Raw genomic sequence first — 20,341 nt, forward strand, 5'->3', positions numbered from 1 at the left:
TTTTAAATCTCTCGCGTCTGAACCTATGCCCTCTAATTTTTAGTATTCCTTCTCTGGGGAAAAGGCTATGTATTTTCACTCTGTCCATGCCCCTCATGATCTTACCTCTGTCAAGTCACTCAATCTCCTATGTATTCCTACTTGAATAGTCCTCGTCCATCCAGCTTCTCCTTGTAACTGAGGCCCTTAAAACCAGGCAACATCCTGGTTAATGTACACAAAATGCTGGAGGAACTCAGCAGGTCAGGCAACGGAGAGGAATGAACAGTCAACGTTTCTGGCCAAGACCCTTCTTTTCTGCACTATTTCAAGTTTAATAGCATCATAGAGCAAAGGAAAGATGTCTTTTTCTCAAACTAGTTCTACGGTTTTCTCTATTTTATGGCTATCTAGAGAAGACAAATCTCAGAGTTGTATTCCGCATACATACTTTGATAATTAACCTCGAACTATCAAGCCTAAGCAGGTTTTTACTGTAGGAACATATAAAATCCTGGAGGAACTCGGCAGGCCAGGCAGCATCTACGGAGGAAAATGAACAGTTAACATTATCGATAGATCCATTGTGGTGTTTGCACATGGTGTACAGTTAATTTACCTTTTAATCCACACACATATCTCAGAAATTATTCAGGTTGAGTACAGAGAGGCACTGGGCCTAAAGTCACAAATCAGTGTGGAAAAAAACAAACCAATTAAAATTGATTTTTGCATGGAACAGAATGAAGACTAAATGGAAGCATGATGCAGTGTGTAACAATAGTCAAAGAAAGATATAAGGTTGCAATAATTGAATTAATTTAAATACATGAGTTGTGATTAATGTTAGAGGTCGGGAAAAAAGTACATTTCTCAAAGCACACCAGAAAGGGGGGCAAATTAAACTTGAAACTGGTGGATGGAATAGGGCTACCAGTTCCTGAAGGGAAATTTGAGTCTCCTGAAAAGTAGTGATTCAGGAGTTGATTTTCAAAGTTCATGTTCAAAGTTTAAAGTAAATTTATATCAAAGTACGTATATGAGAGGAAAGGATGTTTTCTATGGTGGGAGAGTCAAGGACCAGAGGACACGACCTCAGAATAGAGGGTCGTCCTTTTAGAACGTAGATGAGGAGGAATTTCTTCAGCAAGAGAGTGGTGAATCTGTGGAATTTGTTGCTCAGGTGGCTGTGGAGGCCAAGTCTTTACATAAATTTAAGGCAGGGGCTGATAGTCTAGGCATGAAGGGATACGGGGAGAAGGCAGGATACTGGGACTGAGAAGAAAAATGGATCAGCCATGATGAAATGGTAGAGCAGACCCGATGGGCCAAATAGCCTAATTCTGCTTCTATATCTTATAGTCTCTATATATGTCACTATATACAACCCTGAGATTCATTTTCTTACAGGCGTACTCAATAAATCCAATAACTATAATAGAATCAGTGAAAGACCACACCAGCAGGGTAGAAAGCCGGTCTGCAAAAGACAACCAAATGTGAAAATACAAAAAGAAAGAAAAATATTGATAATAAATAAGCAATAAACATCGAGGACCTGAGAGGAAGAGTCCTTTAAACCGAGTCCACAGGTTTGCAGCAAGAACAGAAGGGACAGGTTTGGGAATACAAGCAACACACACAAAATGCTGGAGGAACTCAACAGGTCAGACAGCATCTATGGAAAAGAGTACAGCTGACATTTTGGGCTGAGACCCTTCATCAGGTCTGTGAATACCTCAGATAGCTCACTGTGAGGAATATTTGGTAAATGAAGATCCAATATGAATATGAATATCCAATTTACTCTGAAGTGCTAAGGTGGTGGACTGAACCAAGAACCTAGGGAGTGGAGAGGGTCTGATATCTTCGATTGGGGACCTAAGGACATGATTACTGCTGGGAACCAAGAACCAGGGACACGGGGCCATCTCATGCCTGCAGTCCAACAATGTGAGACTGAAAAACAAGAGATTCTGCAGATGCAGAGCAACTCACAAAAAATGTTGGAGGAACTCAGCAGGTCAGGCAGCATCTACTGAAATGAGTAAGCAGTCAATGTTTGAGTCCAGATCAAAGTCTATATTCAGTTGCAGACCCAGAGTGGGTGGAAGTCTGTTACCCTAATACTGGTGGATACCTATCTATCATTGTATAACAGTGTGTACTGATTCAGGGGAAGCAGGAAGCTGCCTATCATACTAACCAGCCTCTTCTTATAATCTTAGAGCTGTTTGCAGGTATATTATAAGAGCAGGCAGAGTTCACAACAGTACTTGTAACTGGTATCTCATTATTGTTACAACAAATCATTAGAGATATAGTTGGTTCTAAGGTTGTCAAGCTGAGGAGTGGTAGTGGGGACAAGCTCCCACTACCTAAAAGTGCTCCTCACTGCATTCACCTCAAATAGCCTCTGACAACCAAGTCCAACTCCTGGCCTTCTCATGTGGCTTAGCCTCTAAGCCCGGCGGAACTGTTTCTACTGACAGGAGAAGGGGCAAAGGTGGGTCCTGGCGCCTTAAAACCAGTGCTTCGGGTAGATGAAGCTCGTCAGCCTGGGAAGGCAGTCCATCTAAGAGAGGGAAAACTGATTTCAAACCTCCGCTGACTAGGGGCCATACCCACTGACGGGAAAGGCTTTGGGAGTAAACCCTGAGGACAAATCCAGAGCTGGAGTCCCTAAGGCAGTCCGACGTTGCCTTCAACCTTGTTCTGGCAACTCCTGCGACGACTTGTTCCAAGCTGTATCGGCCCTTGCCTTTCCCTTGGACAACATCGGTGTCGTGCAGAGGGGAGACTGGTTGCCAGTATTCCACACAACCTTGCCCAGGCCTGCGCCCTGGAGACTATTCCAGGTGCAGATCCATGGTCTCGCGAGACTAACGGATGCCACCAGTACAGTACAGAGATATAGATGGTGTGAAAAGTATTATCAATCCATGGAACACCATTGTCACTGTTGTTAATAAATCACTCATTCTGACCTGTCTCAGTTCTACACAGAGCTAGAGAGCCCATTAAGTTATGATGAGAGTAAATTGACGAGTTGCCAGCAGGCAATAATAATTTGAGAATGGTAATGCCAGTATTCTATACACCATCACTCCTGATTTTGCACTGTACGCCAGGCAGAAAGGATTTCAGATTTCAGATTCAGATTTGTTTATCACATGTACATCGAAACATACAGTGAAATACATAGTTTGTGTTAACAACCCACATACCCAAGGATGTGCTGGGGGCAGCCCATATGTGTCACCACGCATTCCAGCATAAGCATAGCATGCCCACTACATTCAGCAAAATAACACAGAGCACAGTTGCAACAGCACTACAAGCCCCGTTCACCCCACCCACCTGCAAACATTCACAGTCCTCAACCCCCAGACAGTCCATCTTTGGCCTCCGGTCTACAACGGACTTATGGATTCGCAGACGTTGTACCCTCAACTTGCCCAGTGGATTTGCAGAGATCCACAGGTTCAGAGCTCTGGCAAACAGGCCTTGACCTCTGCACTTCAGATCAGCTTTAGAGCTTCGATCTTCTGGGGACAGCTCACAAATTTCACCGCACTTCCAGCACCAACATAGCACGACTACAACTTACTAACGTTAACCTGTATGTCTTTGGAATTTGGGAGGAAATCAGAGCACCTGGAGGAAATCCACTCAGTCACAGGGAGAAAGTGAAATTCCCTACAATCCGCAGTGGGACTGGAACCCCAATCGCTAACCACTATATGACCGTACCTTCTATAGCTACCACAACCATCCTGTAGTCTGGTGACCAACACTGTATCCAAATGTAGTGTAACCAGTGATTTGTAGACATCAACATGACATGACATCTCTACTTTCAAAAAGCATCTTTAATTAATACAATTAACGTGATATATCTGTTACAATGAAACACTCCAATGCTGTCAGGTTCTATGTTGGCTCCTTGTTCTATAAAAAAACAAAATAGTAATTGCATGTGACTATGAAAGAATACTGAGCAATCATTTGATGTGTGTTAGTGGGGTATAACTGGATATTCTCAAATGGTTAGCTCAATTAGGGTGATCTAAGCAGTGGTCCGGAACAGGGAGGATAGTGTAAATAGTTGTAAGTTTTCAAGTTAGTTGTGACCTACTTTCTTTCTGTTTGTATAGTTCCAAGGGAGAATTCAGGCATAAAGTAGAGGAAAGAATATCAGAATAATAATTGGCTAGAGGGGAGAAAGCTAAGAGTTTCATTAATAACAGATTTTTGGGATGGTTGGAAATGAGTGATGATGTCCCACAAGGTTTCTGGGGCCAATACTGTCAATGTTTTGGATAAAAGCCTGCAGAGTATTGTGCCAAGGCTAATTGATACCAAAGTAGGAAGCTGAGACAATTATTGACAAGATCAAAGGAAGCTGCCAAGGAATTTGTGGAATAGGAGGAGTAGGGTGAAATTCAGTGGGAGAGATGATACATTTTGTTTATACTCTGAACTGAAATAGATTCTTCAAAACAGAAACCCAAGTTTAAACATGAGCTTCAGAATATGAGAAACCCAGAAATGCAAGATCAGTCTATGGAAATAAGATCTCAGTGGAGGACTGTGAAATAATGGATACCACACTACGGAATAATAGATAATAGAGTTTAGTGAAAGTACCATGAAGAATCATCAGGATTGCTTAAGATGGGAGAAAACACAAACATTGCTTAAAATTATGAAATGATGCATCATAGAAACAATATGTGGGATGGAGATACATCCAAAGGGGGTGTAAGGCGTTCCTGCCCTCCGCTAGCCTGCAGGTCACCCTTGGGCAAGATGTAGCACCTGCTTAGTTGCCTGATCAGGGTCATGTGAAGTCAATGGGAGCAGGTGGTGGAAGGTTGTATGAGCAGCTGGTGCATATCACAAGTCCTGGTTATGAGATCACTGACGTCAGGCAGACAATCTCTGAAGAATATTCATAATGGTTGGGGTCACCCGTTTTGTAAGGACCCTGCCCAGAAGAAGGCAATGGCAAATGGCTTTTGCAGAAAAAATTATCAAGAACAATCATGGTCAAAGATCATGAGTGCCATATCATGTGACATGGCACTTTATGATGATAGAAACATAGAAACATAGAAAATAGGTGCAAGAGTAGGCCATTCGGCCCTTCGAGCCTGCACCGCCATTTATTATGATCATGGCTGATCATCCAACTCAGAACCCCGCCCCAGCCTTCCCTCCATACCCCCTGACCCCCGTAGCCACAAGGGCCATATCTAACTCCCTCTTAAATATAGCCAATGAACTGGCCTCAACTGTTTCCTGTGGCAGAGAATTTCACAGATTCACCACTCTCTGTGTGAAGAAGTTTTTCCTAATCTCGGTCCTAAAAGGCTTCCCCTCTATCCTCAAACTGTGGCCCCTCGTTCTGGACTTCCCCAACATCGGGAACAATCTTCCTGCATCTAGCCTGTCCAATCCCTTTAGGATCTTATACGTTTCAATCAGATCCCCCCTCAATCTTCTAAATTCCAAAGAGTACAAGCCCAGTTCATCCAGTCTTTCTTCATATGAAAGTCCTGCCATCCCAGGAATCAATCTGGTGAACCTTCTTTGTACTCCCTCTATGGCAAGGATGTCTTTCCTCAGATTAGGGGACCAAAACTGCACACAATACTCCAGTTGTGGTCTCACCAAGGCCTTGTACAACTGCAGTAGTACCTCCCTGCTCCTGTACTCGAATCCTCTCGCTATAAATGCCAGCATACCATTCGCCTTTTTCACCGCCTGCTGTACCTGCATGCCCACTTTCAATGACTGGTGTATAATGACACCCAGGTCTCGTTGCACCTCCCCTTTTCCTAATCGGCCACCATTCAGATAATAATCTGTTTTCCTATTTTTGCCGCCAAAGTGGATAACTTCACATTTATCCACATTAAATTGCATCTGCCATGAATTTGCCCACTCACCCAACCTATCCAAGTCACCCTGCATCCTCTTAGCATCCCCCTCACAGCTAACACTGCCACCCAGCTTCGTGTCATCCGCAAACTTGGAGATGCTGCATTTAATTCCCTCATCTAAGTCATTAATATATATTGTAAACAACTGGGGTCCCAGCACTGAGCCTTGCGGTACCCCACTAGTCACCGCCTGCCATTCTGAAAAGGTCCCGTTTATTCCCACTCTTTGCTTCCTGTCTGCTAACCAACTCTCCACCCACACCAATACCTTACCCCCAATACCGTGTGCTTTAAGTTTGCACACTAATCTCCTGTGTGGGACCTTGTCAAAAGCCTTCTGAAAATCCAAATATACCACATCCACTGGTTCTCCCCTATCCACTCTACTAGTTACATCCTCAAAAAATTCTATGAGATTCGTCAGACATGATTTTCCTTTCACAAATCCATGCTGACTTTGTCCGATCATTTCACCGCTTTCCAAATGTGCTGTTATCACATCCTTGATAACTGATTCCAGCAGTTTCCCCACCACCAACGTTAGGCTAACCAGTCTATAATTCCCCAGTTTCCCTCTCCCTCCTTTTTTAAAAAGTGGAGTTACATTAGCCACCCTCCAATCCTCAGGAACTAGTCCAGAATCTAACGAGTTTTGAAAAATTATCACTAATGCATCCACTATTTCTTGGGCTACTTCCTTAAGCACCCTGGGATGCAGACCATCTGGCCCTGGGGATTTATCTGCCTTCAATCCCTTCAATTTACCTAACACCACTTCCCTACTAACATGTATTTCGCTCAGTTCCTCCATCTCACTGGACCCTCTGTCCCCTACTATTTCTGGAAGATTATTTAAGTCCTCCTTAGTGAAGACAGAACCAAAGTAATTATTCAATTGGTCTGCCATGTCCTTGCTCCCCATAATCAATTCACCTGTTTCTGTCTGCAGGGGACCTACATTTGTCTTTACCAGTCTTTTCCTTTTTACATATCTATAAAAGTTTTTACAGTCCGTTTTTATGATTCCTGCCAGTTTTCTCTCATAATCTTTTTTCCCCTTCCTAATTAAGCCCTTTGTCCTCCTCTGCTGAACTCTGAATTTCTCCCAGTCCTCAGGTGAGCCACTTTCTCTGGCTAATTTGTATGCTTCTTCCTTGGAATTGATACTATCCCTAATTTCTCTTGTCAGCCACGGGTGCACTACCTTCCTTGATTTATTCTTTTGCCAAACTGGGATGAACAATTGTTGTCGTTCATCCATGCAACCTTTAAATGCTTGCCATTGCATATCCACCGTCAATCCTTTAAGTGTCATTTGCCAGTCTATCTTAGCTAATTCACGTCTCATACCTTCAAAATTACCCCTCTTTAAGTTCAGAACCTTCGTTTCTGAATTAACTATGTCACTCTCCATCTTAATAAAGAATTCCACCATATTATGGTCACTCTTACCCAAGGGGCCTCTCACGACAAGATTGCTAATTAACCCTTCCTCATTGCTCAATACCCAGTCTAGAATAGCCTGCTCTCTAGTTGGTTCCTCGACATGTTGGTTCAAAAAACCATCCCGCATACATTCCAAGAAATCCTCTTCCTCAGCACCTTTACCAATTTGGTTCACCCAATCTACATGTAGATTGAAGTCACCCATTATAACTGCTGTTCCTTTATTGCACACATTTCTAATTTCCTGTTTAATACCATCTCCGACCTCACTACTACTGTTAGGTGGCCTGTACACAACTCCCACCAGCGTCTTCTGCCCCTTAGTGTTACGCAGCTCTACCCATATCGATTCCACATCTTCCCGGCTTATGTCCTTCCTTTCTATAGCGCTAATCTCTTCTTTAACCAGCAATGCCACCCCACCTCCTTTTCTTTCAGGTCTATCCCTCCTGAATATTGAATATCCCTGAACGTTGAGTTCCCATCCCTGGTCACCCTGGAGCCATGTCCCTGTGATCCCAACTATATCATAATCATTAATAACAATCTGCACTTTCAATTCATCCACCTTATTACGAATGCTCCTTGCATTGACACACAAAGCCTTCAGGCGCTCTTTTACAACTCTCTTAGCCCTTATACAATTATGCTGAAAAGTGGCCCTTTTTAATGCTTGCCCTGGATTTGTCGGCCTGCCACCTTTACTTTTCTCCATAGTTGGTTTCTACCCTCACTTTACACCCCTCTGTCTCTCTGCTCTGGTTCCCATCCCCCTGTAGTGAACTAACCTCCTCACGCCTAGCCTCTTTAATTTGATTCCCACCCCCCAACCATTCTAGTTTAAAGTCACCTCAGTAGCCCCCGCTAATCTCCCTGCCAGGATATTGGTCCCCCTAGGATTCAAGTGCAACCCGTCCTTTTTGTACAGGTCACGCCTGCGCCAAAAGAGGTCCCAATGATCCAAAAACTTGAATCCCTGCCCCCTGCTCCAATCCCTCAGCCACGCATTTATCCTCCACCTCATCGCATTCCTACTCTCACTGTCGCGTGGAACAAGCAGTAATCCCGAGATAACTACCTTTGCGGTCCTTTTTCTCAACTCCCTTCCTAGTTCCCTATATTCTCCTTTCAGGACCTCATCCCTTTTCCTACCTATGTCATTGGTACCTATATGTACCACGACCTCTGGCTCCTCACCCTCCCACTTCAGGATGTCTTGGACACGATCAGAAATATCCTGGACCCTGGCACCAGGGAGGCAAACTACCATCTGGGTCTCTGGACTGCGTCCACAGAATCACCTATCTGACCCCCTTACTATCGAGTCCCCTATCACAACTGCCCTCCTCTTCCTTGCCCTACCCTTCTGAGCTACAGGGCCAGACTCTGTGCCGGAGGCACGGCCACTGTCGCTTCCCCCGGGTAAGCTGTCCCCCCCAACAGTAATCAAACAGGAGTACCTGTTGTTAAGGGGCACAGCCACCGGGGTACTCCCTATTACCTGACCTTTCCCCTTCCCCCTCCTAACCGTGACCCACTTGTCTGCCTCCCGTGGCCCCGGCGTGATCACCTGCCTGCAACTCCTCTCTATCACCTCCTCACTCTCCCTGACCAGACGAAGGTCATCGAGCTGCAGCTCCAGTTCCGTAACGCGGTCCCTTAGGAGCAGATGGTGCTGGATCATAAAAACAATATTTTTCTTAGGAGCAGAGGAAAGCAGAAGAAAAAGCAGGGGTGTAAAATTACATACAACAATTCCTGCATGATGATAAGAGGGGTTACTTCATACAGAGGATAAACAAGTAATTTCCATGACTAGTTCTTGAGTCACATGAGTTGTCTGACATCCAGAACTAACTCAACAGAAAGTTCTCCCAGATACGTACTGTCCAGACTGAAATCACTACCTTCATTTCTCATCATAGCCTCCAATCCTATCAAAGGACCTATTTGTCTCCAGTCTTCTTCCAGCCAGGGTCATACCCAACAGCCGTGATGTGTTTCTGACAACATATCTGGCCCGTCATCAATTTCTACTTTTGTAACAATGTCTAACTCCATCCATCATTCACTCATTTGCTGCTGATACCGTTCTAACTTTTCTACTTGATTCTTTCCTTTGTTTACTGTCCATGTTCAAGATCATGCAAAATCCTGCTAAATCTGCACTGTTTGTACTCTTGTGTTTGCAGTCCTGCAAGGTCTTAAGTAATTTTTATCTAACTTTAATATTCATTTCATCTTTGCTCTTCCCTTGGCTGTAATTATTTTTTGTCAGCTCTGCACCATCTGAGATAGTTACGCTCTTCCAATTCCTTGCTCTTACTCATATCCACACTTAGTCACGGCTTGCTCAGTGCCTTCAGCTCTGGAATCCCTCCCATAAACATTTCTATCCTACATCCCCTGTATCTCTCTTCCTCCTAGTTGGTTTAGTAAGTTTTCAGGTGAAATGAAGGTTGGGGGTATTGTGGAGAGCATAGAAGACTGCCAAAAGATTCAGTGTGATATAGACTAGTTGCAGATAGGGGCAGAGAAATGGCAGATGCCAGGTGGTGCACATTGGGAGATCAAATGTAAAGAGGCAGTACACTGTCTTCCTTAACAGTGTCGATATACAGAGGATTTAGGATCCAAGCTCCATGAAAGAGGCTCCACAGATTGATAGTGTGGAAAGGAAGGTATGTTAGATTAGATTATTAGATTATGAGGACATGCAGTCCTCTTTTATTGTCATTTAGTAATGCATGCATTAAGAAATGATACAATGTTCCTCCAGAATGATATCACAGAAACATGAGACAAACCAAGACTTAAAAAAACTGACAAAAACCACATAATTATAACACATAATTACAACAGTGCAAAGCAATACCGTAATTTGATGAAGAACAGACCATGGGCACAGTAAAAAAAAAGTCTCAAAGTCTCTCGAAAGTCCCATCATCTCACGCAGACGGTAGAAGGAAGAAAACTCTCCCTGCCATGAGCTTCCAACACCGCAAACTTGCTGATGCAGCACCCTGGAAGCACCCGACCACAGCTGACTCTTGAGTCCGTACGAAAACTTTGAGCCTCCGACCAGCCCTCCAACACCGAGCACCATCTTTGCCGAGTGCTTCGACCCCGGGCCCAGCAACAGGCAATAGGCAAAGCCGAGGATTTGGGGCCTTCCCCTCCAGAGATTCTCGATCGCACAGTAGCAGCGGCAGCGAAGCAGGCATTTCAGAAGTTTCTCCAGGTGTTCCTCCGTGCTTTTCACGCCTGTCTCCATCAAGTCAGGATTGTGCACGGCCCCTATTTAACAAATACGATATCATTTCGGAGCGGCTGCGCGCACTGCATCGCGCCGCCATCTTCTCCTCCCCTCCTGCATATGGCACACTAGCCATTATTGTTCAAGGAAATGAGTTGAAGAATCAGGAAGTCGTATTGCAGCTTTATAAAACAGTAGTTAGGCTGCATCTGGAGCATTCCATTCAGGAAGGATGTCTAAGCTTTGGAGATGGTACAGAAGTTTTTTACCAGGCTGCTGAGAGCATGAGCTATAAGGAGGGCTGGGACAAACTTGGGTTCTTTTCTCCAGAGAGCCAAAGGTTGTGGGGTGTGAGGGGGTGGGAGGGGGTGGAATCTGATAGAGGTTTATAAGATGATGAGAGGCGTATACATGTATAGAACAGACGGTCACAACTTTTTTCCGGGGTTGAAATCTAATAGCAGAGGGCATGCAGTTAAGATGAGAGGGGATAAGTTCAAAAGAGATGTGAGGAGCAAGATTTTTTACACTGAGAGTGGTGAGTCCCTGGAATGATGGGGGTGGAGGCAAATATAATAGAGGTGTGCAAAAAGCTTTTAAATTGCTACATAAATGTGCAGGAAATGGAAGGATGTGGAGTGATGAAATGCTTTGAGAGGTTGGTTATGACTAGACTGAACTCCTGCCTCAGCAAGGACCTGGACCTATTGCAATTTGCCTATCGTCACAATAGGTCAACGGCAGATGCAGTCTCCATGACTCTTCACATGGCTTTAGACCACCTGGACAACACAAACACCTACGTCAGGATGCTGTTCATCGACTATAGCTCAATATTTAACACCATCGTTCCCACAATCCTGATTGAGAAGTTGCTGAATCTGGGCCTCTGTGCCTCCCTCTGTAATTGGATCCTTGACTTCCTAACCGGAAGACCACAATCTGTGCGGATTGGTGATAACATATCCTCCTCGCTGACGATCAACATTGGCGTACCTCAGGGGTGTGTGCTTAGCCCACTGCTCTACTCTCTATATACACATGACTGTGTGGCTAGGCATAGCTCAAATACCATCTACAAATGTGCTGACGATACAGCCATTGTTGGTAGAATCTCAGGTGGTGACGAGGGGGCGTACAGGAGTGAGATATGCCAACTAGTGAAATGGTGCCGCAGCAACAACCTGGCACTCAACGTCAGTAAGACGAAAGAGCTGATTGTGAACTTCAGGAAGAGTAAGACGAAGGAACACATACCAATCCTCATAGAAGGATCAGAATTGAAGAGAGTGAGCAGCTTCAAGTTCCTGTGTGTCAAGATCTCCGAGGACCTAACCTGGTCCCAACATATCGACATAGTTATAAAGAAGGCAAGACAGCAGCTATACTTTATTAGGAGCTTGAAGAGATTTGGCATGTTAACAAATACATTCAAAAACTTCTATAGTTGTACCGTGGAGAGCATTCTGACAGGCTGCATCACTGTCTGGTATGGAAGGGCTACTGCACAGGACCGAAAGAAGCTGGAGAAGGTTGTAAATCTAATCAGCCCCATCTTGGGTACTAACCTACGAAGTACCCAGGACATCTTTAGGGAGAGGTGTCTCAGAAAGGCAGCGTCCATTATTAAGGACATCCAGCACCCAGGGCATGCCCTTTTCTCACTGTTACCATCAGGTAGGAGATACAGAAGCCTGAAGGCACACACCCAGCAATTCAGGAACAGCTTCTTCCCCTCTGCCATCTGATTCCTAAATAGACATTGAAGCTTTGGTCACTACCTCACTTTTATTAACGTACAGTATTTCTGTTTTTGCACATTTTTTAATAATCTATTCAATACACAGAATTGATTTACTTGTTTATTATGTTTTATTTTATTTATTACTATTTTTTTCTCTCTCTCTCTCTGCCAGATTATGTATTGCATTGAACAGCTGCTGCTAAGTTAACAAATTTCACGTCACATGCCAGTGATAGTAAACCTGATTCTGTTCACTGAGATCGTTAACCTCTGACTCCGGCAGTCTGAGGCAGCTGCTTCAATTACACTGGTGCCTAAGAAGAACATGGTAGCCTGCCTCAGTAACCACCATCCAGTAGCACTTACATCCACTGTAATGAAGTGTTTTGAGAGGCTGGTGATGAAACTATCAATTCCTGCCCTTAGGAGTGATGTGGATTTGCTCCAATTTGCCTGTTGGAGAAACAGGTCTACAGCAGATATCATCTCATTGGCTCTTTACTCAACCCTGGAACATCTGCAGCAAAGATGCATACATCAAGATTCTCTATATCAACTACAGCTCCGCATTCAGTACCATCATTCCCTCAAAACTCACCAATAAGTTTCAGAACTTCAGCCTTAGTACTTCCTTGTGCAAATGGATCCTCCATTTCTTCACTTCCCAGTCAATTCGAATTGGCAACATTTCTTCCAGGATCTCTATCAGCACAGGTATACTGCAAGGCTGTGTGCTTACTCCCCTGCTCCACTCACTTTACACTTATGACTATTAAGCACAGCTCCAAAGCCATATTCAAGTCTGCTGATGGCACCACTGTTGTAGGGCGAATCAAAGGTGGTGGTGAATCAGCATTTAGGAGGGAGATTGGAAATTTAGCTGAGAGGTGCCACAACAACAACCTCTTAATGTCAGCAAGACCAAGGAACGGATTATTGACTTTAGGAGGAGGAAACCAGGGGTCCATGAGCCAGTCCTACTCGAGGGATCAGAAGTGGAGAGGGTCAGCAACTTTAAATTCCTTGGTGTTATCATTTCGGAGAACCTGTCCTGGTTGAAGCACGTAAGTGCAATAACGAAGAAAGCACAGCAGTGCTTCTACTTCCTTGGGAGTTTGGAGAGATTCAGCACGACATGTAAAACTTCGACAAACTTCTGCAGATGTGTGGTAGAGAGTACATTGACTGGCTGCATCACAAACTGGTGTGGAAACACCAATGCCCTTGAACTGAAAATCCTACAAAATCTAGTGGATATGGCCCAGTATGTCATGGGTAATTCCCTCCCCACCATAGAGCACATCTACACGAAGTGCTGTTACAGGAAAGCAGCATCCATCAGCAGGGACACTTGCCACCCAGGACATGCTGTCTTCTCACTGCTGCCATCAGGAAGATGGTACAGGAGCCTCAGAACTCACACCACCAGGTTCAGGGACAGCTATTACCCCTCAGACATCAGGCTCTTGAACCAAAGGAGATAACTTCACTCAACATCATTTGCCCCATCAACTTATGGACTTACTTTCAAGGACTCTTTGTCTCATGTTCTTGAGATTTATTACCTATTTATTTATTTATTTATTATTATTTCTTTCTTTTTTGTATTTGGACAGTCTGTTGTTTTCTGCACTCTGGCTGAACACCCAAGCTGGGGCAATCTTTCCTTTATTTAATTATGAATATTAGTCTATTATGGATTTATTTGGTATGCTCTCAAGAATATGAATGTCAGAGTTATATATGTGATATATATGTACTTTGATAATAAATTTACTTTCAACTTTGAGTTGTTTAGGTAGTTGAGATTAGTTTAGTTGGGCATTTGACTACTAATGTAGTCAGTTCGGCACAATATTATGGGCTGAAGTGCCTGTTCCTGTGTTGTATTTTTTAATATTCTATATTCTTAAAGTTGCTCTTCAAATTTAGTGATTTGACCAATAGCTTGATCATCTTCCCCACTATGCCCCTTAGTGGTCTGAGTGCTATTTATCCTCCTGTGAAGAACATCGGGATATTTTTATTTTAGTAGACAAGGACCTTGTGAAGATAAAGGTGGTTGTTGTAGTTGTTACATCAATGCTTATAATCAGAGAGGTGAAGGATGCAATCTCAGTGAAGGAAGAAAATAGACTAAAGATCTGTGTGAATTTGGTGGGGTAAATGTAAACAGGATTTCTTTCCCGATAAATGTAATTACCAACATAAACTGGTTGGACCATTAATGCAACTTCTTTGTACTTAAACATATATTTGAGCATTACTGTGGTCCAAATGATTACATTAAAGTACCCACATCTCTGATGAATGTGTACAAAATTGTACAAGGATCAAGATAAACTTTATTAACCATATACATTTAGATATATTAGGAATTTGTTGTGGCGTGTTGATCTGTGTGCAGCAAGCAACAAAAACAACATTCAGCAATTATAAGATCTATATAAAAATAAAGTTAGAGATTAGAGTTTGGGTATGGAATAAGTACATATTTATGCATAAGTACATAAATACCACTGTGCACTTACAATGTAAACGGCATTATAAAAATAGTTTACAGCGTAGTACAGTGACGGGGTTTCTAGATGGGAGGGGGGTGGCTATCTAAAATGGCTGATCAGATTAACTGCCAGGAGGAAGAAACTTCTAAGATGGTGTGGTTTTTGTTTTAACAGCTACCTATCATTAAGTACTACCTTTTTACCTCTACCATCACATTTTCAAAGGTGCAAATACGAAAGGTAATGTAATTCATTTAATGGTAAGTTCACAAACAGCTGTCAGTCTAAAAAGAAAAAGAAAATCACTCAGGTTATTTTGTCTTGGAGCTATTTATTTCAGTTAGACGTTACAGCATAATGACATTTCTGTGTAATGATTGGATCTGTATGAAGAGCAACAAGACAAGTTTTCACTGTAACTTGACACACGTGACAATAATAAACCAATACCAATTTAAGACTAGTTCACTACCAGTTTAAGGTTAGGATGCTACGCTATTTTGTAAAACATTGGACTGATTCCACAAATTTTCAAGGACTTTACAACTAATGGCCTCAATACTGTATTATTTATTTAGGTATTATTATTATTCTGTTTTTCTTTTTGCATTTGCTCAATTTGTTGTCTTTTGCATATTGGTTGTTTGTATGTTCCTGTGTAGTTTTTCATTGATCGTTTTGTGTTTCTTTGTAGTTACTATGAATACCTGCAAGAAAATGAATCTCGGGGTAGTATATGGTGACATATATGTACTCTGATAATAAATTTATTTTGAACTATGTAGTTCTCCTGTTCTTATTGAACAGTTTATCCCACCACTTTCCAAGGCAAATACCTGTAAAATCCTGCTAGTAACAGTACACATCTCAAAAACCTATGAAAAGCTGCCTTATTCTATCTTCTGTAGAAAGAAACAGTGAAAAACAGAATACGACTTTGAAATGGATTGTTCATAATGAACTACAAGGTGGCAAAACTATTAGCATAAATAAATCCAGAAAATCCTGTTAACATTGATCATTACAAGGAGAAGTTGCTGAAATAGAAATTTCTTGACATTTTTTGAACTGACAGGCACAGGTTAGCATTTCAAACGTGTGAGAGTCAAAATTAGTACATGTAGTTCCTGCCTTTTAGTGCTTGACTTGGGGACCACTCATACCAATTTAATCACAGCGGCATCCTAACCATACGCATGGTAATGTCCCAGAGCAAGAAACATTCAGCTCCATTCTCAAGCATTCCAATCAGATGCCTACAACACACTCCAGAGCTATGAAAATATATATTCACATGTCCAGGACTGGGCTGAAGTCAACGTAAAAGGCTTCTTGTAAAATTCCTAAGTGCTGAGTCCCACTTTCACGCTGCCCAGTGTGTGCTGAAGAAGAGATCTGAGCTGATTTTTGTGCACATGGATGAAAGAAAAATGGAGGCTTATTTAGGAGGGAAAGGCTAAATTGGTCTTGGAGTAGGTTAAAGTGCTGACGCAACATTGTGGGCCAAAGAGCCGGTACTGTGCTATATCCTATGTTACAGGATACAATGCGTACTACTCTCCATCCCCTCCCATCCTCATTTCCCGCCCCTCTCTTCAAGAGTCCATCCCTTCATCTTTTCTCCCAGTCATTCGCTGCAGCATTTAGCAGATCAATATTTCATCGGCAGAGGCATCTGCATCTCCACGGAGATCAGCAATCATAGCCGGCAGCTCACTGACTGTTTTGTGCTTAGAATGAGCTCCCCTTCTTGTCAGCAGACACACCACCGCTTCAGGAATGGAAATTCTATCCGCGCAGCCCTGACAGCATATTTGATGAAAATGCTGTGGAAAAATTCCATGAGTTCCAGTCAAAAAACATAGAAGTCTTGAATTATTAAATACCTGCTGCAGCTCTGTGATCATGAACAAGTTTTTCATTTCAAACAAAGCAGAATTTAGCTGTGAGACACCAGAGAAGCCATGGGCTTCATTGCCACCTGGTTCCATATCAATCCTGTGGTCGCTGCCTCCAATGTACATGACTCCGTCTCTCACATTTACATACGAATTTTCCGAATATCAGTTCAAAGTCACCCGTTAAAGAGACTAAGTTTGTACAAACATAATTAGCTCAGGAAATTCCAAATTACTTTATAGCTAATCAAAGTCAAAGTGGAGTTCATTATCATACTGTAAAGATGAATGCAAAGGTGCAATTTTTCTTTGTATTTGTGTATATGTCAATATATCACAATCAAATAAGCAACAAGAAAAATAAACATTCAATATTAATTATACAAAATTAAAAAAGGAAGAAGATAATTAGTTTGAACACCTCGTAGTGCAAGGTATTCAAACTGGTCATAGTGCTGCTATACTGTACCGAGATACTGATTAGGATTACTCTAGCTGATTCAAGAATTTGAACAAAAATAACTCTTCTTGAAACTTGTGGTGTGAGACTCCAGGGTTTTGTACCTCTTGCCTGATGGTAGCTGTGAGAAGATAGCATAGTCTGAGTTCTGTACTGTAGTGTTCTATGACTCTAAGTGGTGGGAATCTTTGATGATAGATGCTGCCTTCTTGACGCAGTATCTCCTGTAGATACTATTGATGGTGGGAAATGTGGAAATATATCTAAAACTCTGAAGTCTTTATGAATTTGTAACTTTTGTAAAATATAATGTGACAAAATGGAACCTGTGAGATCCCGGAGTGCTTTGCTGGTTTGGATGGAGGCTTTGCTGGTTTGCCGGTTTAAAGGGTGTGTTTATGGCAGGAATTTTTTGACAGCAGAGAAAAGCAGAATACAATGGACTGATTGCAGAACAAATGGCAGGAAACAGAGACACTTGCAGATAATGGAGGGATGCTATTATGAAATGGAACAAGCTAATTACTGTTCTCTGCAAAAAGTATGAAAGTGATCTGTTTGAGCTATAAGATTGAAGCTATCTTCCAGTGATAACGTATGGAAGTAAATAATAAAATGCGCCTATAACTTGATCCAATCTGAATTTGTTCTAGTTTGTTACTATATATTAGAAGACCTAGCCAAACGGTGCACCACAGGAAGGATGATCCTGTAATGTATTGGGCAGAGTCCACTAATCTCTATGGCTTTCATTTGAATTATCATACCAGACGATGATGCAACCAGTCAGATTGCTTTCAACAGAATATCTGTAGAAGCTTTTTAATGTTTGGTGCCATGCTGAACCTCCTCAACTTTCTGAGAAAGTAGAGATGGTGGTGCATCATTACTGCCTACAATTTTTTGTGTTGTTGGAATATAGGAGGATATCAGTCAAATTGTGTCCAGCAAAGTTCCACAAAGACAGCAGTTGTGTAACAATGGAGATATAATTTGCACTTTCTTGATGTTGATCGAGGAACAAACATTTCTTCCCACAGAAACACACACAGAATGCTGGTGGAACTCAGCAGTTCAGGCAGCATCTATGGAAATGAATAAACAGTCGATCTTTCCGGCTGAGACCCCGAGACTGGAAAGGGAGGGGGAAGATGTTGTCTGTCCAGTTGAGTTTCCTCAGCATTTTCTGTTTTTGTTTCTGATTTCCAACATCTGCAATCTTTTTTTTTTAATTTTCTTTTTGTGGTGGTGAACATATGTGGCTTCAGGATTACATTTTATGTAAAAGATGACATCTTTAGTCACTCTTTCATATCTGCAACCTGTTGCTGGAGTCTCCACTAATTTTTTTGATCATTGCCGTTCTTAAGGGAAAACATTGGGTGACCCACAGTAAGAAGTACTCACTGATCTGGTTGTGTATCCACGGACACAGGCTTCTAGGCTGGTACCTCACAACATCCAATTCCAAGATACTGTGATTAGGTGGAATGGTGGCAAAGCAGATAGTGCAATGCTTTATAGCACTGCCTGCAAGATTTGGGTTTGATTCTCACTGCTGTCTGTAAGGAGTTTATATGTTCTCTCCAAGATTGCATGGGATTCCTCCAATGCTCCAATTTCCTCCCACATTCCAAAGACACACGGATAGGGTTAGTGACTTGTGGCATACTATCTTGGTGCCAGAAGTGTGCCAACATTTTCTGGCTGCTCCCAGTGATGCAAATGATGCATTTCACTATATGTTTCAATGTACATGTGACAAATAAATCTTATCTCTTTGTGGCAAAGGGAGGCTGCAAGATCTAAGGATAAGCTTCCTTGAAAACATCCTAGCATCCACGCTGCCTTGGAGTGTCAGGCCAGATATGTTTCTAAGTCTCTGAAGTGGGAATTGACTCTACACTTTCTGACTCAGAGGCTAGCGTTCTACAAATTGGTCACAGATTCTCTAAAGGCTTTGATGTCAGGCTTACTCTATCAGGGACTGTAGGCACAGTGACACAGCCAATTCACATTCATACTGCTTCTCCACTTGCTGGTTGTGACCGTATTAATTCTCCAATAGAGCTACCAGTGAAAGCTTAATGGTTGGGTTGATAGCTAAGTTAGTGAAAATAGTTACACAGGTCTTTCTGCAGAGCTATACACAACATTTAATGTATTATAGCAATTTTGAAGTATTGCTTGTACTGCAGAGAAAATGCCAACCAAGCAACCACACATAAAACAGTACGATAATGACCAGATATTATTTATTTATTGAGATACGGCACAGAATAGGCCCTTTGAACCACACTGCCCAGCAACCTCCAGTTTAACCCTAGCCTAATCACAGGACAATTTCCAACGACCAATTAACATACCAACGGGTACGCCTTTGGAATGTCAGAGGAAACCCATGTAGTCACAGGGAGAACATACAAACTCCTTAAAATCAGTGGCAGGAATATATTAGTGATATTGAACGAGAGCTCAGAGTACTTTAGGACACTGAGATTATTCCCCACTCTTCTTCAAAATCAAGCTGAGGGAATCTTTTACTGAGTGACCAGGTCCCAGTTTAATGTTGCATTCCAGGAATGCCACTTCCCAGAGAGCATAACCCCCCTCAGGATTACACTGAGGCACTGACCTCAATTGTCATGCTCAATGAAGCCACAATTCTCGGACTCAACCCAAGAGGGCTAACTGTTGAGACACGGTAAAATAGTAAGAGCTATTGAAGAGGCAAACTGGTTGGACTACTACTACGTGACCCAGGGTTCTCAGCTTCAACTGAAAGGAAAGAGGGTTTGTTCTACCTGATATTTGTAAAGATCTAATGAAACTCACTTCATAGCTGGGAGGATTTCCTGAGAACAACTTACTGCAAATGATCAAGAGTTCAATGACCTTGTCACCTATTTGATGTGTCCAAAATGGAAATGCCACTTTAGACACTTAAAAATATAGAAACATAGAAAACCTATAGCACAATACTGGCCCTTCGGCTCACAATGCTGTGCCGTACATGTACTTACTTTAGAAATTACCTTTTCTAAGCTCCATGTACCTATCCAAGAGTCATATCCGCCTCCACCACCGCGGCTGGCAGCCCATTCCA

The 20,341-nt window shown here is 42.5% G+C and overlaps 1 protein-coding gene across 1 annotated transcript in view; it reads left to right on the forward strand.

Annotated features, from left to right (window-relative positions):
• kcnj6 (potassium inwardly rectifying channel subfamily J member 6) overlaps positions 1 to 20,341 on the forward strand; it is a 192,485-nt gene that overhangs the window by 164,297 nt on the left and 7,847 nt on the right. The gene's annotated exons all lie outside the window — the stretch shown is intronic.

Source organism: Mobula birostris, chromosome 6 (genome assembly GCF_030028105.1).
Source record: "Mobula birostris isolate sMobBir1 chromosome 6, sMobBir1.hap1, whole genome shotgun sequence".
NCBI classification, from domain to species: Eukaryota; Metazoa; Chordata; class Chondrichthyes; order Myliobatiformes; family Myliobatidae; genus Mobula; species Mobula birostris.